The sequence below is a fragment of the Acinonyx jubatus genome, chromosome E2, assembly GCF_027475565.1.
Source record: "Acinonyx jubatus isolate Ajub_Pintada_27869175 chromosome E2, VMU_Ajub_asm_v1.0, whole genome shotgun sequence".
Classification (NCBI taxonomy): Eukaryota; Metazoa; Chordata; class Mammalia; order Carnivora; family Felidae; genus Acinonyx; species Acinonyx jubatus.
The window spans coordinates 55,878,529-55,898,144 of record NC_069396.1 but is presented as its reverse complement, the minus strand read 5'-3'; the positions used below and the strand labels follow the sequence as shown (position 1 = coordinate 55,898,144).

General features: G+C 41.3%; 1 protein-coding gene and 1 pseudogene across 2 annotated transcripts in view; both read right to left on the bottom strand.

Annotated features, from left to right (window-relative positions):
• Window positions 1-7,649, bottom strand: part of LOC113593331 (zinc finger protein 420-like) — a 44,080-nt gene extending 36,431 nt beyond the window's left edge. For both annotated transcript variants that reach the window (XM_027037276.2, XM_027037277.2), the window contains exon 1: window positions 7,047-7,649. The gene's annotated coding sequence lies outside the window, so the exon portion shown is untranslated. The remainder of the gene's footprint in view (window positions 1-7,046) is intronic.
• LOC113593346 (KRAB domain-containing protein 5-like) overlaps window positions 1-19,616 on the bottom strand; it is a 90,799-nt pseudogene that overhangs the window by 50,553 nt on the left and 20,630 nt on the right.

Sequence of the window (19,616 nt, the reverse complement as noted above, 5' to 3'; positions counted from 1 at the left end):
ATTGGCAATTGACATATGGCTGATTCCTATTTGAATTAAACCTTAAACTGTTGTGGGGCGCCTGGGTGGCTCAGTCGGTTGAGCGTCCGACTTCAGCTCAGGTCACGATCTCGCGGTCCACGAGTTCGAGCCCCGTGTCGGGCTCTGGGCTGATGGCTCAGAGCCTGGAGCCTTCTTCCGATTCTGTGTCTCCCTCTCTCTCTGCCCCTCCCCCGTTCATGCTGTGTCTCTCTCTGGCTCAAAAATAAATAAACGTTAAAAAAAAAAATTAAAAAAAAAAAACCTTAAACTGTTGTAAAATGTACTGAGTTTAAAATTGTTATTCACAAACAGAAAACGTAGATAAAAAACAAAAACAAAATTAATTAATGTTGTGGAATCGATCAAAATGAAGAATGGTTACAGAATTGTCTAACAAGAATAAAAGAAATGTTAACCAACACAATCCTGAATAAATCATCGATATTTATTTAAAAAGCATCCACTAAAAAGAAAGAAGAAAAAAAACCTCCACTTCCAACTATTATTGATACAATAACAAGGAGTGGAAATTAAAATCTAAGAAGTAGCCAATACTGAGAACCCAGAAAAGGACCCACAAACGTATTACCAACTAATCTTTGACAAACCAGTATAGAATATCTAATGGAATAAAGACAGTCTCTTCAGCAAATGGTGCTGGGGGAACCCGACAGTGACATGCAGAAAAATGAACCTGGATCACTTTTTACACCACACACACAAACTCAAAATGGATGAAAGACCTAAATGTAACATGGGAAGCCATCAACATCCTTGAGGAGAAAGCAGGCAAAAACCCCTTTGACCTTGGCTGCAACTTCTTATTCAACACGTTTCTGGAGGCAAGGGAAACAAAAGCAAAAATGAACTATTGGGACCTCATCAAAATACTTTTTTTTTTTTATTTTTTTAACGTTTATTTATTTTTGAGACAAAGAGAGACAAAGCATGAACGGGAGAGGGGCAGAGAGACAGAGGGAGACGCAGAATTGGAAGCAGGCTCCAGGCTCTGAGCCATCAGCACAGAGCCCAACGCGGGGCTCGAATTCACGGATGGTGAGATCGTGACCTGAGCTGAAGTCGGACGCTTAACCAACTGAGCCACCCAGGAGCCCCGGGACCTCATCAAAATAAAAAGCTTCTGCACAGTGAAGGAAACAATGAACAAAGCTAAAAGGCAACCAATGGACTTGGAGAAGATATTTGCAAATGACATATCAGATAAAGGGTTAATATCTAACATCTATAAAGAACTTATCAAACTCAACACCCAAAAAACATATAACCCAGTATAGAAAGGGGCAAAAGACATAAATAGACACTTCTCCAAAGAAGACATCCAGATGGCCAACCGACACATGAAAAAATGCTCAACATCACTCATCATCAGGGAAATACAAATCAAAGCCACAATAACATACCACCTTACACCTGTCAGAATGGCTAACATTAACAACTCAGTACATAAGAGATTGGCAAGGATACCAAGAAAAAGGATCTCTTTTGCACTGTTGGTAGGAATGGAAGCTGGTGTAGCCACTCTGGAAAACAGTATGGAGGTTCCTCAAAAGATTAAAAATAGAATTACCCTACCACCCAGCAATTGCACTAGTAGGTATTTAGCCAAGGTATGCTGTTTTGAGGTATGCTGTTTCGAAGGGACACATGGGCCTCAATGTTTATAGCAGCACTATCAACAATAGCCAAAGTATGGAAAGAGCCCAAATGTCCATCGATGGATGAATGGATAAAGAAGATGTGGCATATCTATACAATTGAATATTAGTTGGCAATCAAAAGAATTAAATCTTGCCATTTGCAACTATGTGGATGGAACTAGAGGGTATTATGCTAAGTGAGATGAGCCAGTCACAGAAAGACAAGTACCATATGAATTCACTCATATGAGGAATTTAATATACAAAACAGATGAACATAAGGGAAAGGATGCAAAAATAATATAAAAACAGGGAGGGGGACAAAACAGAAGAGACTCATAAATATGGAGAACAAACAGAGGGTTACTGGAGGGGTTTTGTATGGTTAGATGGGATAAATGGGTAAGAGGCATTAAGGAATCTACTCCTGATGTCATTATTGCAGTATAGGTGAACTTGGATGTAAATTAAAAATGTAAATTAAATTTTTTCTGTAAGAAAAAAAATAATAAACTCCACAATAAACCCAGAAAAAAATTTTTTTAACATTAAATAATAAAAAAAGAAACTATGGGTCCACCTAATTCCTCAAAGGACTTACCTTTAAAGGAGCAGGTTTTAATAGGTTCAGGAGAGAAGAAAGCAAACGGAACTTAAGGGAACAGGAAGGTGCAGCAAAAGGTAGAATGAAAGTGGAGGAAAAGAAAAAAAAAGTGGAGGTTAGGAGAGAACAGAGCAAGATGGCACTGGAGGTGGGGCCTGAGCACAAGGTGGCTTTGGAGTGTCTGTTGACAAAGTAGATGGGGAAGGGGAAGAACAGGTCACAGAAGCTCTTTTTGGTCATTATAGTTTGCTTATCTTTTTTGTTTGAAAACTGTATGTAGGAAGGAGGCAATGTTCCATTTCTCATAGTGCTTGAAGCCGGAAAACATCAATTAAGATAGGAATCCCATTCAGTTTTGTCAACTTTGTACCTTGGTCGTCGTGCAAGTCATCTTTGACAACAATAACTTGGGAAAGATCAAAGAAACCAGTCATGGCCACAGAAGATCTAAATTACTTCTAGCTAAGTCAGTTCATTTATGAACAAACATCAGGCAGAAGGAAAGTATTTTTTTAAATATATATATTTTAAATTATTTATTTTGAGAAAGAGAGACAGACAGACACCAGCCACCTGTAGGGGAGGGACAGAGAGCAAGGGAGAAAGAGAATCCCAAGCAGGCTCCACAGTGTCAGGGCAGAGACTGACAGGTGGCTTGAACTGACAAATCACGAGATCATGACCTGAGCATAAGTCAGACACTCAACGGACTGAACCATGCAGGTGTCCCAGAAGCAAAGTATTTTTTAAACATCAGGAAGGCATCTGTTCCTTCAGTTGGAATAGAGAAGTAGGATCCATGAGCAAGATCAAGTCCAACCCTTGCTATTGGGTCTGCAGATGACTACCAGTGGTATGCAGAAAGATCTCCTGCCATATCCCCTGACTCCATTTTAGTGAGGTATCCTATTACCAATTTTTACCGTTGGAAAGGAAAATTTGCTTTGTTCAGGAGGCTGGCATTATAGGAATAAGGTAGACTTGTGTCCAAAGACTATCTACAAAGTCACCTACCAAGCAGGGAGTATTGAAGGGGGAGGCACACAGAACTAGTGAGCACTGATATGTAGGAGAAGCCGTGATACAGTGCTTAATCAACATGATTAATATAATTCTCATCGTATTGAGAATGATTCTCAGATCCCAGACAGCATCAGTTCCAGAAGAGCAACGGTTGTGAAAACCATGGGCTTTCTGGCTAAATATTGGGTGGACTGTTTGAAGCAGTTGTACTTGCTGTTTCTGACTACTGAATTGTGACTCCACTAATTTCTAACAGGTACAGAGCCCAGAGCACGTGACTACCCTAATCATGGGCTAAGTGGCAGGAAGGAGGTACCTGTCAGCTAGAATCAGAATCCCTGGAGTCACCCATCCATCTATAGTGGACCCAACCTATGGTGGGGTTATGTACCTGGGATACTTGTGCTTTGTGGAATTGCAGCACACATCTTGCTGATCCTGCCTGTAACATTGTCCAAGAGGCTTCTTCACCTTCAACATAGAGTCTGCCATGTGACATTAAAAAAAAAAAAAATCTTTTAATGATTATTATTTATTTTTGAGAGAGAGACAGAGAGAGAGCACATGCACAAGTGGGGGAGGGATAGAGACAGAGGGAGACACAGAATTCAAAGCCAGCTCCAAGCCGTGAGCTGTCAGCACAGAACATTAAGCAGGGCTCAAACCATTGGGCCATGAGATCATGCCCTGGGCCAAAGTCTTAAGCTTAACCGACTGAGCTACCCAGGAGCCTGAGGATTAAGAAATTCTTTTAATGTTTTTTGTTTTTAATTTGAGAGAGAGAGAGCATGAGTGGGATGGGGTAGACAGAGAGGGAGACAGAGAATACAAAGCAGGCTCTAGGGTCTGAGGTGTCAGCACAGAGGCCAAAGCAAGGCTCAAACTCAGGAAATGCAACATGATGACCTGATCCAAAGTTGTATGCTTAACTGACTGAGGCATCCAGTTGCCCCTGGGTGCTGTATTCTTAAAGTGTCTCATGACTGCATCTATACCTGATTGATTATCAATATTGGACTGAATGATAAGCACCAGAGAAATCTTGTAATAGTAGTTTCAGGAGTGGAAATTTGAAAACAACATTTATGATCTAATACTCCCTGCATGACCCACCCCCTTGAGCACTAAGTATATAACCATCATCTTCATACAGCCAAAGTGCAGTTCTTTCTGCCCTCAGATCCTGTCCCTGTGCTAGAGTGAACTAAGTTGCACCATAAAACTTCTCAAGAATTCTTTCCTGACCAATGATTCCACAACAATTTTGTGACCTAACCACCCATTTGGTAGCCAGTCACTTGAAAAGCCAATACTCAACAGGAGCTTCATTGAAAAGGAATAGGAGATCTTTTTAGGAAGCTGGCCACTTGGGAAGCAAGCAGACTCTTGTCCAAAATCCAACTTCAAGGTTTCTGCCTGATCAAAAATTTTTTAAAGGCACTTTAGGGCAGTTAAGCAGTAAAAGGGAAGGACAGTAATGTGTAACACCTCTTGACTGTGTGTAGACCCAATTCAGGCAGCTACAAACATTACTGGGTGCTGGAATGTTGTGTATTGGTGCCACAGGGGGAGGCTGGGCAAGAGGGTTTGGGACCAAAGTCTAAGAAACAATGCATGATATACACATCTACAAAGAAAGATTTGGTTAATCAATTACGCAGGCCACAGGTGCATGCTAAAACTTAATGATCCCTGGGGCACCTGGGTGGCTCAGTCCGTTATACATCTGATTCATGGTTTTGGTTTAGGTCATGATCTCACAGTTCCCGGACCTTGAGCCCCACCTTGGACACTATGCTGGCAGAAAACAGCCTGCTCAGGATTCTGTCTCTCTCCCTCTATCCCTCCCCAACTTGCAATCTCTTTCTCTCTCAAGATGAAAACAGTATTAAATTTAAAAACAAACAAACAAACAAAAAAACCATAAAGACTGCTTACTTGGCTAGAGGGGCTGCATTACGGCTTCAATGTAACATAAAAAACAAACAAACAAACAAACAAAAACAAAAGGCCCTCTAAGTTTATTGTTGCTGCAAATGAAGGACTTCCTTTTCTGTTTTAAATTCATGTATTTATTTTGAGAGAGGCAGAGACTGCTCAATCAGGGAGAGGCAGAGAGAAAAGCAGAGAGAAAGAATCTCAAACAGGCTCCAGACTACCTGCACAGAGCATGATGTGGGGCTCATACTCACAGACAACCAGGAGATCATGACTTGAGCCAAAATCAAGAGTCTGATGCTTAACCTATGAAGCCACCCAGGTGCTCCAGCAGTTCCTTCTTTTGTGAGGCTGATATGGTTACCAAGAATAAATTAGGAGGGACAACTGTACCGGAAAGAGAGCTAATTCCAGAGATTAACTGTTTATATCATAAGACGTTGGTGCCTGGTGTGGCAAACCAGTATGTGACAATCAGTTGATCTTTGCTTTCTTCTGTATTGAATATATTTCTCCTGCTCTGAAATTCTAAATTCCTACTGCCTTCTTCAGTGTCCCCATGTTATAAGCATCAATCATCTTTGAGACTCCTATCTTTAAGGTTCCCATAATTAAGAAATAATTTTTTTGTCTTGTGAATCTGTCTTAAGTCAGTTTAATTACTAGACCAGCCAAAGAATAGAGAAGGGAGCAAGAAAAAAGTTTTCCTCTCCTACACATTCTGTTGTGGAAACTGACCTCTGTGCTTCACAGCCAAAACATAATTAGAAAAACAGTGGGGAGTAAAGAGGAACAACAGCTTTCTTGCTTTGTCAAACAAAGGAGACTGGAGCACATTAGGGCCTTCAGGACTGCAAGCCACCCAGAAGGAAGGGCTGGGGGGTTATGTAGGGAAATACAGGGTCTAGCTGGTTTCAAGAGGAATTGTGTTTGTGCTACTGAAGTAGTTTGAAGCTTTGGCCTTCAGAGCCAATGGCCAAAAAAGAATTCTTGACACAACTTCAGTGCCAAAAGATGGTTTTATTAAAACATGGGGACAGGTCCTTTGGGCAGAAAGAGCTGCACTGCGGTTGTGACAGATGACTCATTATAGGACTTCAAGTTGAGGATAGTGTAAGTTGATGGGGTTTTGGAGTGGAGGTGGGGGTCCAGAGCCAAAGGCCAAGACAGAATTCCTGAGAAATCTTTGGTGCAAAAGGGTAATTTTATTAAAGCCCTAGGACAGGACCCCTGGGCAGAAGGGTTTCCCCAGATCCTGAGGAGAGACAGATTATATGCTTAGGAGTTGAGGGAAGTAAAGTCAAGGGCAAGTTCCCAAATGGATTGTCCTATGCTAAAGATTCATAGGATACTAGACGCCTAGCTATTGTAAACTAAAATGGTTTTTCCTTCTAGCAAAGCATGAAGACAGTAGGGAGTTCCTGGAGAAATGGTAGACTCTGCCTGCCTCAACTACTTGCTAATGAGCTGCCAGTTATAAGGAGGTTTAATGTTATCTACCATTTCCATCTGCCTTTGTTTCTCCCATCATAGGTCTCTAAGGAATTTTTGGAAGCAAGGTTTCCAGGAACTTAAGGGGGCTAGCTACTCCTAGGAGAAGGTCATTCATTACTTTTTAGAAAAAACTCAGTCATGAGACCCTTCAAATGTATATCCATGGGCCAGATGTTTTGGCAGTCGCCAAAATATATCTTGGGGGGTAGAGAAAGGAAGTTTCCAAAGGAATTTTTGTATGTTAATGTAGACTTACAGGATCCTTGAGATTGGGATACTGTTAACCTAAGGTGGCCCATTCTTCTTACCAAAGAGTCATCATCTAGGCGGCTGAGCTCCCAGAGGAAGGTCCTTCTGCCTGTTTCATGGACTTGTCAATGGGCTGGAACTAGTAGGAAAATTTAATTTTTCTTTTGCCTTTGTTCCCCACATCACTGCTGGTCTTGTTCATCATGTTTTCAAGGTGGTGCTGGCTTCCTGAAAAAAGGCTAAGAAGGAGGAGGGAAATTTTGCAGAAGAGAGGAAAAAGGTTCAATATCAAGCCAACTGATGTTTGAATGCATCCATTTTGACTTTTGTTCAACTTTACACATTTAAGTAGTTTCATTTTGAGTCACCAGGATAACTGTAGAAACACCATTTCATATTTTACAATGAGAAGCCACTCAATATTTTCTGGAATGACTAAAATAAAAAAAGATAACACCAAATATCCAAAAAATGTTAAGGAATTAGAAACTGAGAGGAATGTAAAAAGTACCTTTACTTTGCAAAGTCGTGTGGCAATTACTTTTGAAAATACAAATTTCCGGGGTGCCTGGGCAGTTCAGTCACTTAAGCATCTGATTTGGGCTCAGGTCATGATCTCACACTGTGTTGGTTAAAAAACCCACATTGGGGACTCTGTGCTGGTAGCTCAAAGCCTGGAGCCTGCTTCAGATTCTGTGTCACCCTGTCTCTGTGACCTCCCTTGCTTGTGCTCTCTCTCTCAAAAATAAAAACGTTAAAAAAAAAAAAAAGGAGGGGCGACTAGGTGGCTCAGTCGGGTTAAGCGTCCGACTTCAGCTCAGGTCACGATCTCGCGGTCCATGGGTTCGAGCCCCACGTCAGGCTCTGGGCTGATGGCTCAGAGCCTGGAGCCTGCTTCTGATTCTGTGTCTCCCTCTCTCTCTCTGCCTCTCCCCCGTTCATGCTCTGTATCTCTCTGTCTCAAAAATAAGTAAACGTTAAAATTTTTTTGTAAATAATAATAAAAAATAAATAAATAAAAAATAAAAAAAATAGAAATAAAAAAAAAAGGAAGTAAACAATTCCCTACTGAAGGGGGGCATTTTATCACCCCCACATATGTCTCTTTATCCATCAGTCAACTCTTTTTCATCACCACTGAATTCATACTGGAGAGAATCTTTACCAATGTAAAAAATGTGGCTGGGAATGCAAGCTGGTGCAGCCACTCTGGAAAACAGTATGGATGGGGCGCCTCGGTGGCTCAGTCAGTTAAGCCTCCAACTTCGGCTCAGGTCATGATCTCATAGTCTGTGAGTTTGATCCTCGCATCGGGCTCCATGCTGACAGCTCAGAGCCTGAAGCCTGTTTCGGATTCTGTGTCTCCCTCTCTCTCTGACCCTCCCCCGTTCATGCTCTGTCCCTCTCTGTCTCAAAAATAAATAAACGTTAATAAAAAAAAATTTTTTTAATAAAAAAAGAAAAAAAAAAGAAAACAGTATGGAGTTTTCTCAAAAAACTAAAAATAGAACTACCCTACGACCCAGCAATTGCACTACTAGGCACTTATCCACAGGATACTGTTGTGCTGTTTCTAAAGGACATATGTACCCCCATGTTTATGGCAGCACTATCAACAATAGCCCAAGTATGGAAAGAGCCCAAATGTCCATTGACAGATGAATGGATAAAGAAGATGTGGCAAATATATACGATGGAGTATTACTTGGCAATCAAAAAGAATGAAATCATACCATTTGCAACTACATGGATGGAACTGGAGGGTATTATGCTAAGTGAAATTGGTGAGAGAGAAAGACAAATATCATATGACTTCACTCATATGAGGACTTTAAGAGACAAAACAGATGAACATAAGGGAACGGAAACAAAAATACTATAAAAACAAGGAGGGGGACAAAACAGAAGAGACTCATAAATATGGAGAACAAACTGAGGGTTACTAGAGGGGTCGTGGGAGGGGCAATGGACTAAATGGGTAAGGGGCACTAAGAAATCTACTCCTGAAATTATTGTTGCACTCTATGCTAACTAATTTGGAGGTAAATTAAAAAAAAAAAAAAAAAAAAAAAAAAGAATTTGACAAGGCCTTTACCCACCACTCAAACGTTATTTCACATCACAGAACTCATACTGGAGACAACACTTACCAATGTAAAGAATGCGGTCAGGCCTTGAACCAGAACTCAGACCCTTCCTGAACATCAGACAATTCACACTGGAGAGACATCTTACAAATGTAAAGAATGTGGCCAGGTCTTTAACTACCCTTCACACCTTATTCAACATCACAGAATTAGTCCTTGACAAAAAGCTTACCAATGCAATTTCTAAAGTGTTTGATCACTGTTTGACATTTACCGCATTGACCACAGAATTCATACTTGAACAAACCTTACAAATTTAAGGAATGTGAGAAAATCTTTGTGCAGTGCTCACCCCTTACTTCACACTGGAGAATTTATACTGGAGAATAACAATTGAATACAAAAGAGTGTGGCAAGGACTGTAAGCAGTGCTAAACCCCGACTACTGATCATAGAATGTATAGTGAGAGAGGATTTTGCAAATATAAAGAATTTGGTGATCCTGTTAATCAAAGGTCAAGATTCACTCTACAACACAGAATCCATACTGGAGAAAAAACTTAAAAATGTCAAGGTGTGGTACAATTTCTAGGACTGCTGAACCCTTACTCAGCATCAGATAGTTTACACTGAGGAGCAACATTATAAAGGTCATGAATGTGTCCAGCCTGTAACTGGAATTTGTAACTCGCTCAACATCATAGCTTTCTTAGAGGATAGAAACCAAAACATGTAGAGAAAATTTCAGTGCCTTTCACTGGAACTCGATCCTTAATATCCCAGCATGCACACTAGATTTAAACCGTGCAAACATATTGAATGAGAAAAGGCCTTTGTATTAAAAGTACACGTTAACAAACACCAGAGATGCATAAAAGTAACTTGAAAGCCATAAATACCTGGAAAAGTATTTCATTTAACATCATATATCAGTAACTGTCACAGAATTCAGAGTAGAAAGCACTATGTCAGTCATTCTATTCAGACATTACATCAAAATATTCATTGTAGGGAAGAATACAAAGTTAATTACTTAGAAGGCAGCAAGCTGTGGTTGTGGAGAAGGGCAGAGAAAGAGGTCCACACAGGTATGCCCAAGGAGAATGTTTCCCCATAGCTAGTGGCTTGGAAAACAAGAGAGTTGAACTTTGTGAGTTCTTTCAATCAGCATGGCTTAATGCCTAGAGTTTTAAAGGTCAGCTGTAGACAGGAGAGCATTGCAGTGTTCCTGGGGAGAAGGCAGGCATACAACTGCGGGGTGGGGCAGACAGGTTGGAAACAGAGATCTGAAGATCACTGGGGGGCACATTGGGGTGAGATTATCCACTATTCTAGAAGACTTACCTCAGAGGCAACATTCACAGACATACCTGTCTGAAAAGAAAGGAGTTGGGTGGCACCATTTCCTCCCCCCCACCCCCAGCATAAACACAGGGCCCCTGAGCAAAGCATCTCAGCATGGTCCCTGGTTGTCTAAGTTGGTTACACAGAGCCCCACTCCCCCACCACCACCCCCATGTTGTGGTGGGAGTATCCTTCTTAATAAAGCTTCCCTTAAGCCCAGCAAGGTCAGCCCCTCTCCAGAGACCTGCACAAGCCCCTGGCCACACCATGTCTCTGGACTAGACAGCCTTGCAGGGCCATAGTTCTAGTGGATTCGGTGTGAGGTATGATTTTGCAAACTGACCTCAGCACACCCAGTGAACACTCACCACATTCAGTCCAGGCATGAAACACTGTCTACAGCAGGCAAGGAGAGCATCTGCAGAGCACTGGCCTGCAGTGAGGAGACAGAACTGGCTTTCTGCACATACAGAAGAAAGCAGAGACTTAGAAAAAATGCCACGATAGAAGAAAGCTTCCATAACGAAAAAACAACATATGGCCTCGGCCAGAGATTTATGCAAAAACAGTTGTCAGTAACATGCCAGATAGAGAATGGAAGACAATAATCATAAGAACTACTCACTGGGTTGAGAAAATAATAGGAAACATAAGGAGACCCTTTCCGCGGGGGTAAAAGAGTGAAAACACAGCCCAACAGAGACGAAAAATGCAATAAACAAGATTAGAAATCAGCTTCCTGCCATGAACAGCAGTCTGGAGGAAGCAGAGTGATGCATTAGTGACCTACAAGACAAAATAATAGAAACTAGTGAACCTGAACTAAAGAGAGAAAAGCGTTCCAACATGAGAAGAGACTTAGGGAACTCTGACTTCATCAAAAAGAATGACATTTTAATTTTAGGAACTCTAGGAGGAAAAGGGAAAGAAAAGTTATTTCAAGAAATAATAGAAAACATTCCTACTCTGGGGAAGGAAACAGACATCCACATTCAGAAGGCACATAGTATTTGCATCAAAATCAGCAAAAGCAGGCCCACAATGAGACATGTTTGAATTAAATTTGCAAACTACGGTGATAAAGACAAAAAACCTTAAATGCGGCAAAAGAAAAGCAGTCCTCACTTGCAAAGGAACACACATAAACCTAGAGATTTCTCAACAGAAACTTGGGAAGAAAGAAGTGCGTGGCATGATATATTCCATGTACTGAATGAAAAAAATCTGCAGCCAAGAACTCTATCCAGCAAAGCTATTCTTCAGAACAGGAGAGATAAAGAGGTTCCCAGAGAAGCAAAAACTAAAGGAATTCCTCACCACTGACACAGCCCCACGAGAAACATTCAAAGGGAATCTTTGAATGCGAAGAACACACCAAAAGTGACAAAGACTTGAGAGGATCATAAAAAACCTCCAGAAACATAGACAAAACAAGTAATAAAATGGCAATAAATGCCTATATATCAATAATACTTTGAAGAAAAGGTGCTCTACACTCCCGTCAAAACACATAGGCTGTCTGAATGGATTAAAAAGCCCAGATGCATTTACATGTTGCCTACAAGAGACTCAAATTAGACCTGAAGATACCAGCAGACTAAAACTGAATGGGTGGAGAGACATGTTTCATGCAAATGAAGGCCAAAAGAAAGAGTACCCACACTTACATTGGACAAACTAGACATCTTGTTCATGTATTAGGCTTATCATCCTTTGCTATCAGGGTAATGCTGACCTCATAGAAGGATTTTCAATGTTTTCCCTCTATTCCACCATTTGTTAGATTGTGATGAACACTGTCATTTATCATTTTTTAAAAAGGTTTCTTAGCATTGGAGCACCTGGGTGGCTCATTTGTTTGAGTGTCCGACTTCGGCTCAGATCATGATCTCACAGCATGTGAGTTTGAGCCCCGCGTCAGATTCAGGTGCTGACAGCTCAGAGCCTGGAGCATGCTTTGGATTCTGTGTCTTCCTCTCTCTCTGCCCCTAACCCACTCACATTCTGTCTCTGTCTCTCTCAAAAATAAACGTTAAAAAAATATTAAAAAAATAAAAGGTTTCTTAGCATTGACCAATGAAGGCATGTGGTCTTGGGCTTTCATGTGTGGGAGGTTTTTTGCTCCAAATTCAAGTTTCATTCTTGTGGTCTAAGAAGATTTCCTATTTCTTGGGTTCAAGATTCTTATTTCAATTAGGTAACTTATGCATTTTTAGGAATTACCTTTTTCCCTACGTTATGGGATTTCTTAGCTTATAATTATTCATAATAATCTGTTACCACACTATATACTACTTGGGGTATTGTTTTCTCATTTTCTCTTCCAACCATTTTCTCTTCCAAAAACCAACTCATTTGGATTTTGAGTCTTCTCTCCTGTTTTTATTCATGTAGTTAACTCAGCGTCTATAATGCTTATTTAAAAAAAAACCAAAGCACCATTTTCAATGTTATTTTATTATTTGGTCTGTATTTTATTTATTTCCGATTATTCCTTGTAATTTACTACCTCTACTAAGTTTCACCTGTATTCCTTTTTCCCCCCAGTTCCTTGTGGCTTAATGTCAAGAACATAAAGTTAGGGCACCCAGGTGGCTCAGTCAGTTTACTGTCCAACTGTTGATTTCAGCTCAGGTTATGATCTCATCCTTCATGAGTTCGAGCCCTGACTTAGTCTCTGTGCTGTCAGTACAGAGCCTTCCTGGGATTCTCTGTCTCCCTCTCTCCCTCTGCCCCTCCACTGCTCTTTCTCTCCACCTCTTGCTCTCTCAAAAAGAAACACTGAAACAAAAGAAAAAATGGTGGAACAAACAAATTGATTCAAGCATTGGTAGTATAAAAATTCAAAAATAGAGTGTCTACTAGATCAGATTAACAGAAGTAAGCAATACAAGTGATGACCAAAACAAACCAGTAACAACAAAAATAAAAAACTAAGGATTCCTGGGGTGCCTAGGTGGCTCAGTCAGTTAAGTGTCTGACTTTGACTCAGGTCATGATCTCATGGTTAGGGAGTTTGAGTCCTGCGCTGGGCTGTGTGCTGACAGCTTGGAGCCTGGAGCCTGCTCTGTTTCTGTGTCTTCCTCTCTTTCTCTGCTCCTCCCCCACTCACACTGTGTTTCTTTCTCTCCCTCAAAAATAAATAAAAACATTAAGAAAATTAAAAATAAAAGTCATGACATCCTTTAAAAATTAAAAAAAGAGAAGTAGAGAATATGAATTAATGTGGTAGAAATGAAGAAATCTTCATAGATATAAAATACTAGCTAAATCTTCCCTAAAATGGCATGGGATTGTACATTCACATTTTTTTAAGAATTACTGGAGGACTGAAAGTGTGTTAGTATGGAGAATTAAAGAACTAACAACTTAAAATACAGGGTCATAAGTAGTTCATGAGGTCATAAGCCTCATGGTAACCACATATCAAACTCGTGTTCTAGATATGTGAAAGAGGAAAGGATCGAAGTATACTGCTATAGAAAGACCTAAATGTGAGATAGGAAACTCAAAATCCTACAGGAGAAAATAGGCAGCAACTTCTCTGACCTAGACTACAGCCACTTCTTACTGAAGATTTCTCCAGAGGCAAGGGAGAAAAACAAAACAAATAAAAACAAAAATGATTTATTGGGACCTCATCAAGATAAAAAGCTTCTGCACAGTAAAGGAAACAATCAACAAAACTAAAAGGCAACCGTGGGAATAGAAGAAGATATTTGCAAATGACATATGGGATAAGGGTTAGTATCCAAAATCTGTGAAGAATTTACCAAACTGAACACCAAACAAATTACCCACTGAAGAAATGGACAGAAGACATGAATAGACATTTTTCCAAGGAAGACACCAGATGGGTAACAGACACATGAAAAAAGCCTCAACATCCCTCATCATCAGGGAAATACAAATCAAATTCACAATGAGATGCCACCTCACACCTGTCAGAATGGCTAAAATTAACAACAGCATACAGAGAAAGGAGGACACTTTTCCAGTGTTGGTGGGAATGCAAATTGGTGCAACCATTCTGGAAAACACTGTGGAGGTTACTCAAAAAATGAAAAATGGAATTACCTGCAGCCCAGCAATAGCACTACTAGGAATGTATCCAAAAGATACAGGAGTACTGATTCATAGGGGCACATGTACCCCAATGTTTCTAGCAGTGCTATTAACAATAGCCAACTTATGGAAAAAGCCCAAATGTCCATCAACTGATGAATCAAGAAGCCATGGTACACATACACACACACACACACACTCACACACACACACACACACACACACACACACACACACTGCAATACTACTCAGTGATAAAAAGAATGAAATCTTGCTATATGCAACAATATGGATGGAGCTAGAGAGGATTATGCTAAGTGAAAGAAGTCAGTCAGAGTAAGAGAGATCATATGATTTCCCTCATTTGGAATTTGAGAAACCCAACAGATCAAAATAGGGGAAGGGAAGGTAAAAGGAGATAAAAACAGAAGGGAGGCAAACTACAAGAGACTCTTTAACACATAAAACAGAGTGAGGGTTTCTGGAAGGGAGGTAGGTGGGGGGATGGGTTAAATGAGTGATGGGCAGATTCCTGTTTCATACCTTGGGGCTAACATTCTGGGCAAAGAGCTCAGCTGTCCCAGGATTTGCATCTGGAATAGTCCTTGTCTACATGGTGCTTGCGGAGCCTGATAGACAATTGTCCCTTCAGGTTCTCTCGAAAAGGACCTGTTCCACCATAAAATTGACCTCTCTGGCCCGGGTGCCAGTCCCTGATCCTCCCTTCTCAGGACAGCTCAGAGAACAGAGTTCCTAGCAGCTCCACCTCCTGGATAGCACATTGATATCCACACTTTTCTGAGGCTCAGACTCAGATAAGGGAGAGAGCAAAGGACCTAGAATTTGGGGAGTCCGTTTCACCTTTCTGGTACCAACAGTGCTTCCAAGAGGACACATAGCATCCCACCTTCCATTCCTGGAATGCCCATTGATTTTCAACACATTAAAATAGATCAAATACGCAAATGCAAATGACAGAGGCATCACATTTCCCTCAGAGGTTCTACTCCACCCTTTCTGTCTCCTATCTGCTCTCTATATTTGTGCCTCCACCTCCAACATGGCCTTCGAGAGTACTGATGTTGAAAGACAATACAAACAATCTCTACTCCCAAGAAGGCTCACCCTGGATCCAACCTTCCTAGAAAAATGAACATAGTGTACACAATCCCCAGGGTTTTACAAAGATTAGTTCACACAATATACGTAAGTTTCCCAGCCCAACGTCTTGAACACGGTGCATCCTCATACACTTGCAGCATACATAAGATACTCAAGAAACATCCCTTTCATGGATGAGTACACATGTACACCAAAGAGCTGTGCTCAACCACCGCTGCCTTAGCTTTTCCTTTCCCAACTTGCAGGGGATGTGCATACAATGCCATCTTGTTGAGAGTAGTAGTCTTCACTGGGAACAACAGGGTTTGTGTTGAGATAGGATGGCTGGATAGATGGGACTCAGGTGTGCTCTTCTGCACTCTCTAGCTTTGGGCAACTGGAGATGAAGTCTGGGGACAGCAACCTCAATGTTTGTTATAAGAACAAATTAATGATCTTCATCTAGACCTAGGCAGACATGATATCTGAGTGTGGGGCCCAGAATCTGTTTTTAATGGGAACCTCAAGGGATTTGTGTATACATGAAATTTTCACAAGCAATGTTCAAAATGTCATTCTTAGCTTTGACATCATATTGCAAACCCCTGTGTAGTTATTTGCACTACCTTCTCTAGGGTCCCATCCCCAAAGATTCTGGCACTTAGTTCTTGATGGGGCCCACCATCAATTAGGTCTTAAATTAGTGGCCCGATTATTCCACTATGAGGTCAATGTAATTGCTGAGGCTCCCAGTACATTTAAGAATACAGAGTGCCAGGCAATGTCGAAGGCTCTATGAGGAAGGCCATACTGTGTAAGTTTTCAGAGGATGGTCAGTTTGCCTCACATTCCTGATGTTGTGCCACACTTTGTGTGTGTCTCCTGGAGATAAGGGCACCCAAAACTGGGACAGGAGTAAATTACATAGGGAGAATCTCAGTGGAGGCCCCAATGTGTACAGGTTTTCACATGTCCCCAAAATCAAGTCAGATCCCATAGAGCCTCAGGGGACATGGGGATGCTTTTGGATTTCTTTGGTGAATGCCATGGTAGACACTGGCACAGAAGGTAAGCCTCAGGGGATGCAGCAGCATGGGAAGACAATAACAGGAATGTCCATCCATGACCACTAGAAAAATACACCTAGGCTTTCAGAATCATTCCCTTCAAGCAGAGCTTCCCAGACCACATTTTAAGATTGAGTTTTCTCCTTTGACCCTCACTTGTGTCATCTGCTTCATTCATTCCCACTTATTTGGGCGTGTGGTTACTCTCTCCTGTCCTTTTTTGCACAAGGTCTCTTCCCTTTTCCAAAGATCATTCCCGAATCAACTCTAGAGACAGCAAGATCTATAGATAGGAAAAAAGATACGTGACCCTTGCTGGAGAACCTACAATTTCAAATCCAGCACTGTGTTCTATAGAGAAGAGAGCACATTTCAGAAGCTAATAGAAAACGAATTCTCCCAATGCTGTTTCCTGATGGCCTCTTTAGAACACTTAGGAAGGTTTTTCAATACTCAGTTCCCTAACTCCACTTCCAAGTAGTACTGAATCAAGAATAATAAATATTAGGGCAACTGGGTATCTCAGTTGGTTAAGCGTCTGATTTCAGCTCAGGTCATGATCTCACTGTTCCTGAGTTCAAACCCCACATCGGGCTCTGCACTGACTGCGTGGAGACTGCATGGCCTTCTCTCCCTCCCAGTCTCTCTCTCTCGCCTCCACCCCCACATACACACATGCTCTCTCTCCAAAACTAAATGAATAAACTTAAAAAAATAAGATTTAACCAAAGAATAAAGAATATATATCAGATTTTAAGATGGTGACAATATCCTATGCCATTTAGTTTCTAGAATTATCACTAATTCACAGTGAGGGTAACAGAGAACCTCAAAGAAGGGGAAAGTTTAAGATACAACATCATGAATAGTTCATTCCTTACACAAACAAATGCCTAATTATTTCCCTGAAATGATATCATTTGGCATTTGTGCCAAGTTGTATTATAAAATTTTAAGACCTATGAACATAGGCTAGTTATAAGATACTTGTTACTTTTTTTTTCAGCAAAAGTTAATAATGAAGAAAACATCTGTTACACTATGCAAAATAAAATTGAAACTTAATAGATTAAGGACTGAAAGAGCAGACCTAGGCTGGTTGACTAGTGACTATGTCCCCGACATGGCTGCAGAAAGAAGTTCCTGCTCAAACCTCAGACCACGCCTACTCCTCCCCTTTAGTAACTTATGTTTTCTAAGAAAGCAGGCTACCAATTGATGCATTCTTCCAAAGTCTGAGGTGCGAGGAAGGGGAATGTGATAGGTGTGGAAAGTGTGAGGAGAAGAGGGAGGGCTTCTCTCAGGTAGGGGCCAGAGGCAGGAGCCCTCAACCCTGTCCAGGCTTAGAATGACCTGGGAGCATTTTACCCCTCCCCAAACCAATTAATCAGAGTCTCTGGGGATGGTGTTTGGTGGTAGGTATTTATATAGCACAGCAAGGCTGACAGCCAATGGTTAGTAGGTGACCAGTGAGAAATGTTCTGTATACACTGAGGCTAAACATGTTAGAGATCCTCAGACACAGTGGTTCTTAAACTTCAGGTGCATCAGAATCTCCTGGAAGACTTGTTCAAACACAGATTGCTGAGCCCCACCCCCAGAGTTTCTGATTTAGTAGGTCTGTGACCACCAGGCCCAACATTTGCATTTTTAACAAGTTCCAGGTGACGCTGAGAATTGCTGATCTGGGACCACACTTTGGCAGCCAATCGGCTGAGTCCATGACCCTTCCCCAGCCAATCGGCTAAGGCCATGGTCCCTATAAAACCTTTGTGCTTTTTGAAACTTGCTCTCTCCCCCTCTCCCCCTCTCCCCCTCTCCCCCTCTCCCCCTCTCCCCCTCTCCCCCTCTCCCCCTCTCCCCCTCTCCCCCTCTCCCCCTCTCCCCCTCTCCCCCTCCTCACCGCTGTGTCAGTGCAGGTAGGAGATTGAGCTGGAGCTAGCTTGAATAAAGCCTATTTGTTTTTGCATTGGACTCGGCTCCCTGGTGGTCTTTGGGGATCATGAATTCTGGGCATAACAAGGACCAATATAAAACCTTTATTTGCAAAGACCAGGATCTCTAGTAAACAAAAGAAAGAGACTTCATTTTCTGGGGGAATCTGTCAGAGACCCTGATCCATGTGAACAATGTTAACATCAGCTGTAGTGAGACAAATTGATATCAGGGGCTTCATGCATGTAGACGGACTCATCATTGATTTGATAGAGTTTGCAAAGGAAGAAAAAACAGCAACGAAATCATACGAGGATATGAATCATGAAAATATAGCAGATTTTTGCAAATTTCAAGTCACAGATTCTTCCCATGTCCTCTAGTTTTTAATGCCTTCTAAATAGTAAGTCTTTGAAACAATCTAGACAGCAAAGCTCTTTTTCAGAACATCGACTTATTTGGGCCCCAAAGCTAGTTGATTTGCCTTTCATGCTTTGTGTGTGTGTGTGTGTTTTTAAGTTTATTTATTTTGAGCAAGAGTGAATGGGGGCAGGGGAGAAAGGTAGAGAATATGCCAGACAGTCTCTTCCGACAGTGAGCAGCCTGACACAGGGCTCACTCAAACCGTGGGATAATGACCTGAGCTGATATCAAGATTGCATTGCTTGACTGAGCCACCTGGATGCCCTGGTTGTTCAGGTTCTTAATCAGTTTACATAGAACTCGTGCCACACACAGACAGAACATGAATATATAATCTCGTCCTTTACTGGGGTCCTCAAACCTGACATATCTCCCATGAGAAACTTGGGTAGCAACACATTCCGATAATGATCTGTCACCTAAATGTTATTTTCAATAATCTGCAGGTCATGAATTCATGGCAGGAATTCCTCATATTATATAGAAAGCCTGGTTGTAGAGAATGGAGAGAAGACTCTAGGATCTAACACAGGAATGTCCTAAGGAGCTGAATTTTACTATCATGAAAGGGATAAACACTAGTCCAAACATATTTATTAGGCAGACC